Source organism: Thalassophryne amazonica, chromosome 12 (genome assembly GCF_902500255.1).
Source record: "Thalassophryne amazonica chromosome 12, fThaAma1.1, whole genome shotgun sequence".
In the NCBI taxonomy this organism is placed as follows: domain Eukaryota; kingdom Metazoa; phylum Chordata; class Actinopteri; order Batrachoidiformes; family Batrachoididae; genus Thalassophryne; species Thalassophryne amazonica.
Genome location: NC_047114.1, coordinates 83142794 through 83152539, shown reverse-complemented (window position 1 = coordinate 83152539; position 9746 = coordinate 83142794). Strand labels below are relative to the sequence as shown.

Genomic DNA, 9746 nt, shown 5'->3' with positions numbered 1-9746 from the left:
GAACACCATAAACTTAAAAATCTGCATGATGGCACAGAAACATTGTGCCACTGCTTTAGGGAGAGCCCTGCCACTACTGATATTGTTTAAAAACACTTCTTCTTATCCGATTACTCGATTAATCGATAGAGTATTCAATTCCAAAAATATTTGATAGCTGCAGCCCTAGTCCATACTGACATGTCGGTCTTATATTTCCCCATACAGACCGTGTGTATGTGTGTGTGTGTGTGTATATATATATATATATATATATATATATGAGAGAGAGAGAGAGTCACAAGTCAGAATTTCAATACATCCATTTGGAAAATGATTCACAATATTAATACCAGCATTTTGGCATCAAAATTAATCCTATATCTTGAAAATAACCCCCCACCCCATGAATGTAACAAAGTATGGTCAATTTTCAATTATCTGGCTATTCTGCTATGTGTAAAGTTTGTCCATGCTCTTCAAAAACTTTAAAAACATAAACCATTGTCAAAGGTTTTATTTCAGTAACACTGTGTGAATAACAGAACTTAGGAGGAGGCCATGCTCTTCAAAAACTTTAAAAACGTAAACCATTGTCAAAGGTTTTATCAAATTCTTTAGCCTGAGATCTTGTTTTTGGTTTGGCCATGACACTTCATTTACTACAACTTGCCATGCTGTGACTTGAAATTACTTGTGTAATTGCATGGTCACTGTAATAATATCAGTTCTTATGTAGCTTTTGTGACTTCTCTAAAACAAGTACTACCAAGTCAGGAGCATTATATATCTATATATATATAAACTTGAATGTTGTGTTCAATGCAGGGTTCATCCAAACTAATCATGAAGTCAAAACAATTACATTCTAATATTTTGAAAGATGTTAAAATTACAGTATATATTGCAGTTTTCTTTTTTGCATGGGGTGTTTTTTGGTAGACACCCGCTTCCTATATGAAATATCTCCCAAATTACACAATGCACAATCTCTGAAGTGGATAAGCATCTTTGAAAAAAAAAAAAGTCTACCATTACCATCTCCTGCTAATATACGAGGTCTGTTAGAAAACTATCCGTCCTTTTTATTTTTTGCTAAAACTATATGGATTTGAATCATGTGCGACAAACTCCTGTAACAGTGGAATGTGGCAAAAAAGTGCTATGTGCACATCTTCTGCCATTTCTCTGGTAGTCAGACGACGTCCCGGATCAACACAGCATTCAGTTTGGAAATGATCTGGTCCTTTCAGCCTGTCGATTGCCGCTCGGAACGCGGCGCGCCCTCTGCCATTGTGCGCCGTCTTTAAACCGGTTGTAACACTCCTTAATCTATGTGATCCCCATAGAATCGTCCCTGAAAGCTGTCTGAATCTTCCGAATGGTTTCCACCTGGCTGTCTCTCACAGTTTCTGGAAAGATTTGATGCAGCAAAGCTCCAAATCGTTCAGACATTTTCCTCACAATGAAAATCCAACGAGGGGGGTGGACCACTGCTCACTCAAAGCCTGCTCACAGGCGAATGACGCAACCGACAGGCGTGAAAAAACTCATGCATGCGCACGAAGGTTCAAGCTTGGCTGATGCAAGCGCACATGATTCAAATCCATATAGTTTTTGTATTGCCTGAATATGAAAGCTGCTGACGGCTTGTAGTCAGACCTGTTCGCTTCACCTTCATGAAGAACTTGCTAACAGATGGTCCAGTCCTTAGCTGGTAAGCTTTTAATCTGTGTTTTTCAGATGCTGTTTAGATATTTATGGAGTACGCTCGTTTTCCTAATCGTGTTTTTAGCTTCCTGGTTTGTATAGAAAATATACGTTGCGGACTGATTGTCATGGTAACCGGTATGGGAAAATATCTGACCGGTAATCAGCCAGTCAGAGCACGCATAGTGTCGCAGCCATATAATAATAAAGGATTATTAACCGACTGCGAGGTCTGTACGGGGAAATATCAGACCGAGGTGTAAGTACGGACTGAGCGATAGTGATATTCCCGTACAGACTGAGCAAGTGAGGTTAATAATTATTATATGGCTATTATATAAAAAACACACGAACGCCTGAATATGAAAGCTGCTGACGGCTTGTAGACAGAGCTCATAGAGCGGAAGTGAAGCCGTTCGCTTCAGCAGCAGAGGTGAAGTTCACCTCCAAAAAACAACAGCAACAACAAAAAAATAAACAGAATGACTTTACCTCCTCTGCTCACTTCAGAGCTCTGAAGCTGAGCTGAGGAGTGCCTCATCTCAGCTCACCTCCGAGCTGGTGGCTGGTGTCCCGACAGAACACCGGAGCAGAGCAGGAACTTGCTAACAGATGGTCCTGTCTTTAGCTGGTAAACTTTCAATCTGTGTGTTTTTTTCTGATGCTGTTTAGATATTTATGGAGTACGTTCATGGCCGATTTGGTTTTTCTAAACGTGTTTTAACCCTCTGGGGTCTGAGGGCATTTTTTGGACAGTTCACTAGCCTGGCATAAATGTTTTATTATTGCTGTTAACAGCTCTCCCTGCATCCCACAATCAAGTTTTATGTCTCTTTTTTTCAGGACAACCTGTGCTTTCAGAATATATATGCTTTTGTTGTGTTTTATAAGTGTAATAAAGGTTTACATCAAAAATAAGAAAAAAAAATGTAAAGCAAAAAATAATTTTCCACACACGTTTATTCAGTACACACAGCAAACTATAATAAACAACTGTTTTGACACTTTATAAAGGTAATTTGAGGTCTTGTGTGAAAGACTGTACAACTAAAAGGTTCAAACAATAAACACAAATGCACATTTTGAACAATATATACAAAATGATCTATGCGTTTTGTTGTCCATTGATATGGTAAACAGTGCTTTACGCTGAGAAAGCAACAGTTATCCAGTAGCATTCACATGCAAACTAGTGGAGCAATCCTGATAGTTAGACACTCTGTTTGAGCACGTGAGATTGTCATCAGAGGCTCTCCGTCTGCTTTCACTGATCGCTGTGCGTAATGGCACAGGGCGCACTGGATGTACTCATTGGAGCACCCAGGGGGCTATTCAAACGGGCCAACTAGTAACATATCACTCCTGTAAACGATCTTTGGCTTTTCACGTGAGGTAAATCTGCCCTACGATTGGATTTTGGAAAACCATGTGACGGTGAACCAATTCTGATTGGACGCTCACATTGCACACGTCATCACACAGCTTCTATGAGGAGTACAAAGATGGCCGATGGCTGGCTCGTAGGTCCGCGGAGTTAACTTTTCAGCAAAAAAAAAAAAAAGTAAATTTCTATCTCATGTCATTAAAAAGTTATTTATAATTTAGTAAAGCTTGGTCTTAGCCGTCGTATGCGACGGCGTCAGCCCCAGAGGATTAAGCTTCCTGGTTTGTAAAGAAAATATGTGTTTGAACCGAAAGAAAACAAAAACCTACCATCACTTGGCCTTATTCCACTGCTGTCTTTTTATGGTAAAGACAGTTTTTGGAAAATGCTGGAGAAAGTGATGTCTGATTTTCAGGGCTAGTTGTTTTTTGATTTTTTTTTTTTTTTTTTTTCCTCTCTCCTTTTTCCTCTTCCTTCCAGCTTTGCTTGATTTACCTGATGTTGGTGGTGAATGCATTCTTTTGTATTCCAGATTCTCCACGTTTTGTTTTGAGGTGGCAGAAAAGGTCGCTTGTATTACCGCTCCTTGAAACCACTGTTGCCTGACAAGTTACAAATTATTGTTTCTGCTCATTTTTTAACTTCTTAAATCTCTTATGACACAAATATTAAATCTGGCAGCCAGTCTTACCTTGAATTTTGTGCATTCTCATAATTTATTATAAACTGTCGTTCCCTTGATACTTCAGTATACAACAGGTGGCGCTGTTACTGTTACAAATGTCTTTTACTGCCACCTGGTGTTGTAATAGATAGATAAATTTGATTGACAACTTCATAACATAATCACCAAAAATTCAGTTACATCCATTTTCATTACACTACAGAGTCAGTCATTTCATAATTATTAGGACTTAAAAAAATAGCTGCTACTTCAAAATGCTTTGAAAGCTTTGTTTTGGAAGCTAATACGTTGTCTCAGTATACTACTACACACTTTCCCGGGTCAGTGACTCACGATTAGTACACTCTTTCTTCACCGTCCGAAGGACGGGTACTTTGCTAGTACCACGATAAGTGTCTGTCGATGAATATAGAAAGAAATATTGTGGAGTTGTTTTTTTTTCTTCTTTTTTGGCCATATTCCCTGGACCTAAAAAAGTTCAAGTTTTTTTCAACAGTGTAGTATAAGACTGATTATTTTATAATGATAAGATTTTGCAGCCTTCAAAAAGAGATCGGAAAGTGCAAACTTTGGCATATGGTGTATCTACAGTTTTAAGGTTGGCTGTAAAACAACAGACCCTTGAAAAGGGAAGTGTTTCAATCAGTACGTTTTTTTGTGCATGTGTTGAGTCTTCTGTTTTGTCAGATGCCCAGTGAGAGTGTATACACACACACACACACACACACACACACACACACACACACACACGCACACACACCTGCCAAACAACCTGTAACACATCCACCTCCTTCACTAGAGGCAACACACTACTGTTTGTTGATGTTTGCAGCTGTAGGCAAAGGATTGCTGGCCAGTATTTTGTACTGATGAGTACATTGGTGACACACACACACTCATGGTAAACCTTTAAAAAGACGGTTACCATGTGTGCGTTTTTCAACACAAACACAACCTTTTATGTGCTTAGTCAGTCTTATTTACGCAGTTTCTTTTCCTGCTTCTACCTCTGTCACCTGACAGAGTGAGGCTAATTTATTTTCACCCAATCAGATTTTTTGCTACATGCAAAAACATGATCATTCATATACTCAGTAACCAGAAAATTATAAATCTGTAAACAGTCCTGCAACAATATTACCTTCATGAAATGAAGACTGAAGAATGAAGGAAATTAAAAACAACTCTGATCTTTGCTCCTCGCTCACATGATCCTGAAACATTTCTTTTGTTTTTGCATCTTCATTTGTATAAATGAGACTTTCTTTAGGTAAAACTGGAGTTGCATCAGGAAGAGCGTCCAGTGCAGAACTTGTGCCAAATCCTAATGTGGCTCTGTGCTGGATCTGCTATGGTGACCCTGAACAATAATGGGGGCAGCTGAAAGTACAACATTTGTGTAAATGAGACATGTTGTAAAATACAGAATTGTTTTTAAAGCAGTGTTTCCCACAAGTATGAACGTTGACAGATCCAGCCCTCTGCTCCATCTATCCCAATGGGAACAGTAAAGGAGGGTACACACCGGAAAGACAAGGGGAGATTCTCATTAACTGTTACTTAGTGGCAGTCCATCCACAGTCGCCTGAGGAAAAACTTTAAATTGTATATAACTTTCCTGTAAGTTTGTATAGTTCATCTTGTATTTTACCCAGTTACCAGGTGGCACGTTTGCTCCCTGTGGTTACTATCCAGTTACTATTGGGCAGAGTGCACTAAGCATGTCAGCTGTGTGTGCATGTGTCCACATGCTAATTGATTGTGGATGTCGTTTTTTCAAAGGGATTCAAAAGAAAGAGGAAAAAAAATGCTAAAATACGTCACTAAATATACTTGAGAGATCATTACTACACCAGGGCAACTTGGGACTTGTCCAACAACCAAAGGCTATTGCGTACAGGTTACTGCTATTTGTGTGTTGAAGTGTCCGTAAGGTTTTGGTGTTCACTCAGATGGGCGTGGATTTGGCTGGCTCTGTGACTGATTATTGCATGCTTGTTATTCCATAGTTTCCACATTGTTTTATGACAACAAAACTTTTTGATGGAACTGGAACTTTTTGGTGGTGGTATGGTGCATAGCTGTTCTGAAAATCACCCAGAAATGGAAGAAGAAAACGAAGTGGTGTTGCTTTAGATTTCTTCTCAATTCCTGTAACAGATACTCATCAGAGGCTTATACTTTTTGTTGTTGTTGTTTTGTTTTTCTGCACCCTCCATCAGGTTGACCTGCTCTGAAATACTCAGTCAGTAGGTTCCTTGGGCTTCCCTCCATTTTTTTTCCCCTCTTTCCTTCTTGGGATTACTACAGAGGATCTGAGAGGGATCTGCATGTTGATTTGGCACGTGTTACGCCAGATGCCCTTCCTGATGCGCCTCCAGATTGGATGGAGAATGGGCACTAATGGTCTTGAACCGGAACCTTCAGCCCTGGAAACAAGCGCAGTAACTGCTTGGCCATCACGCTGCCCCCTCCTTTGAAATACTCACAAACAGGATTTTTTTTTTTCTTCATGCATTTTGTCATGAACCCGCTTCATGGTTACATTTTTTTTTTTAAGCTAAAATTGGCCTTAAAAATATATATGTCACAGAGGTACCTGCCCTCTTCTAATGATCATAATTGATCAGTTGAATCACTATTAGCTGTGTTTTCATTCTTGTTGGACTCTAAATAAATAAAATAAATAAAAACTGCAGCCAGCATAGTCACCATAGTAACCTTTGCCTGCCTGTTATAGATTTTGTTTGTTTTTCAATAATACAAGGATATTTGAAATTTTAGGATGTACCTTTTCTATTTTTTATCATGTAGTCATGGGCTGAGTTTCTGCTCAGGATCATTGTGGAACCTTTGTTCAGCGTGTGACCATTTTGTAGTGCAACCAAAGGTTTGTTCTAAACACGGTCACACTCTGAACTCTTTTTTTTTTTTCTTCTTCTTCTTCTTCTGCTGTGCTAAACAGCCGAACTGACGTTCCAGTTTCCAATGCGATGCACTATTGCTACGGCTGGAGTGTATTAGATTCTCTATTGGGAATGTGGTGCTAAAAATACTGGCCTGACTGAAAGTGTACACTGATGGCAGCGTTCACTGGCCAACCTCTGATGTGCTGTCTGGACAGGGTCACTAAGTACTCAGCTGGACCTCGGTCCCAGTTGTATTGTCAGAGGCAACTTTACCAGGGTGGCATGTGCTGGCACTTGCCACTCTTTTTTTTTTTTTATAAAGTAAATGCCATGCTGCCTCTTTTGGCTATCTAATAAACTGTCTTTCTCTGTGTGTGTCAAGTACATTTTACTGGAGAAAACAATATTGATGTTGTTATATTAAATTTTAGGATATGAGAATTGATTTTTAAAGTCCAGAATCAATATAATTCAAATTCAGTTGCTGCTTGAAATTAGGTGGATATGCAGTGCTGCTTTCATTCAGCAGAGGGCGCAGTGACTGGTTTACCTAATCTGATGTCACCTCCCTTTTAGTCAGACATTCGCCCTATTGAGGTTTCAAATCCCACTAAATCTGAGTTTGCCGCTCTGTGAGATGTCAGCAACATTGAGAAATGTATTGACAGGGGAGGTGATGGTCTCGTGGTTAAGCAGAGACCAGAGGATCCTTGGATCAAATCCCAGCCTGATGGGAAAATTACTAAGGGCCCTTGGGCAAGGTCCTTAATCCCCAGGTTGCTCCCCATGTGTACTGAGCGCCTTGTATGGCAGCAGCTTGACATTGGGGTGAATGTGAGGCATTATTGTAAAGCGCTTTGAGCATCTGATGCAGATGGAAAAGCGCCAAAATCCAATCCTTTTACCATTTATTGAAACAGTCTGATAATGCTGCAATTTAACCGCTGCACACTGACAACAGCATTAACATTGCGAGGTAAAATGCTCGTGAATATATTATCTAGGTTTTTAGATGTTGTTATTGTGTTAAATTTGTGTAAACATGCGAGAATCTCAAGTTTTTTCTCTGTTATTCACAGTGGGGAATTGCTGTGAGCTCTGATCACTTCTTGTTCATGTCATTCTGGGGGAAAGTGAAGTTTGCTCTTTAGCACCCTGCTTATTGTCCTTTACAACACTTTTTGTGCTGTTTGTTCCAGAGTAATATAATTCGTTTTGCGTTTATGAAGTTCCATGCAGGTTGAAGGTGTCTCATGCATGCGGCCTTTTATAAATGTTATGAAAGGCATAAAAATTTACACTCTAATCCAATTAAATTTTTTGCCTCAAATCTGATTGGTTAATCGTATGAGATTTCAGACCGTAAAATATCGCGTAAATGGTGGCAAAATATTAAAACCCTTTAACATTTAATGTGTTACTCCGCACTGTCCACACGCTGCTACACAGATGTCAGTTATGGCGCTGTCGGCTGAAAGCGAGAGGTTGCCAGGGAAATGGGAGAAGAATAACCAAACTCATGAAATGAGCCACATTTAATTTTGTATTGATAAGATTGCAAATTTTCTTACCTTGCCACACTTTACCTTGGACAAGTACACATTAAACTGGATAAATTGGTTCAGTTGGACTTGGGACCAAACCAAGATTCTTTATACTGAATGTTTTTACACTGAATTGTGGCCATCTTGCCTCAAAGCATGATTAAATTTACTTAGTGTAAATAGGGTTTAAATGTTCTGCAGTTGGCTGAATTTGCTGTAGTCGGACACTTCTTATCAGCTAAGACATCTTTCATTTGGGGGCGGATGTGTTGAAATTACAGGTCTGTGGCGTGCAGCTCGACATTCCCAGAACCACAAAGAAAACTGCAGATCCAAATGTTTTAAATGGGAAAAATTATTTTATAAAGCATACAGTGTGTTGGAACATTTTGGCTGTATCTACAATGTGCTTCAAAGTTGTAAACTGAATCCTCGATGATTACGATTGTGTGAACATTGCAATTAATCACGGCTCATTAATGAGTGAAAAGCTTTTTGTTTGGATTGTCTGTCATCAGCCACTCTGTGCGCTGGTTGTCTTGCACGGTTATGCAACAGAAGGTGTAAAATGACCTGCTGCCATAAAGAGGTGTACACCTTGTTGCTATGCCTCTTCCCATGTAGATGACCAGTCAGCCTGATGTGACTCAATCAGTAGTGAGCCAAGTGGTAAACAAATACAGTGCATTTGCCAGGCAGCACTTCGCCATGCTTGTAAATGGACCTGATATGAACGTGTTAAAGGAAATGCTTATGTAGCAGTTTATTACTTGTATTACAAAAAGACGATCTACTCAATAGGCTGGCTGATGTCCAGGAGTTTACAGACTGTTCAGGAAATCCGTATTACCACCAGCTGTTTTGTACATGAGTCTACTGGCTAAATGTGGAAGATGTTTATGTGCCTGGTCTGTTTTACAGGAGGCTTCAAGGTTTACTCCATATTTTGGCTGTAGGGTTCCTATCCCATTGTTGCATGCTTATTGACAACAGCGTAGGGTTTGCAAAAATGTAGATGAATGGATCAGTTAGTCAGTTCCAGCTTTGTGTACTTTACTTTTTTGGCCAGAGCTACAGTAAGTTGTTCAATTTTCCCCCTGTGTTCCCCCTGGCGTACACTGGTTCTCGCAGAATTCCTTCAAGATTGGTACCTTTGTGAGTGTCAGCTAACAGTGTCAGTTAAGCTAAAAACCATAGGGAGAAACATGTAACACACAGTTAGTAGATTTTTTCATACATTAGTTCCAGGTTTTTGTGGAGCTACGTTACAGCAGCAACTCCACACATCAAGTCAGTGTAACCAAGGACGAGCACAAACTCGCCGATGACGGCGTTCCATATTTGAGACGGTGGCTCACAGCCAAATATGTGGTTGCCAAACAAAATGTCAGCAACATTTCTCTGGTTTTCATCAAAGCCCGAGACATAGCCACATCATTTTCACCAGACTATCCCTTCTAATTACCAAGAGATCTATTTTTCTATCCTTAAGATATATCTGACTTCTCAAATCCCCTCTTTCCAGTTTTTGCAAC

General features: G+C 39.7%; 1 protein-coding gene across 1 annotated transcript in view; it reads left to right on the top strand.

Annotated features, from left to right (window-relative positions):
• insra (insulin receptor a) overlaps positions 1 to 9746 on the top strand; it is a 105359-nt gene that overhangs the window by 20244 nt on the left and 75369 nt on the right. The window lies entirely within an intron of this gene.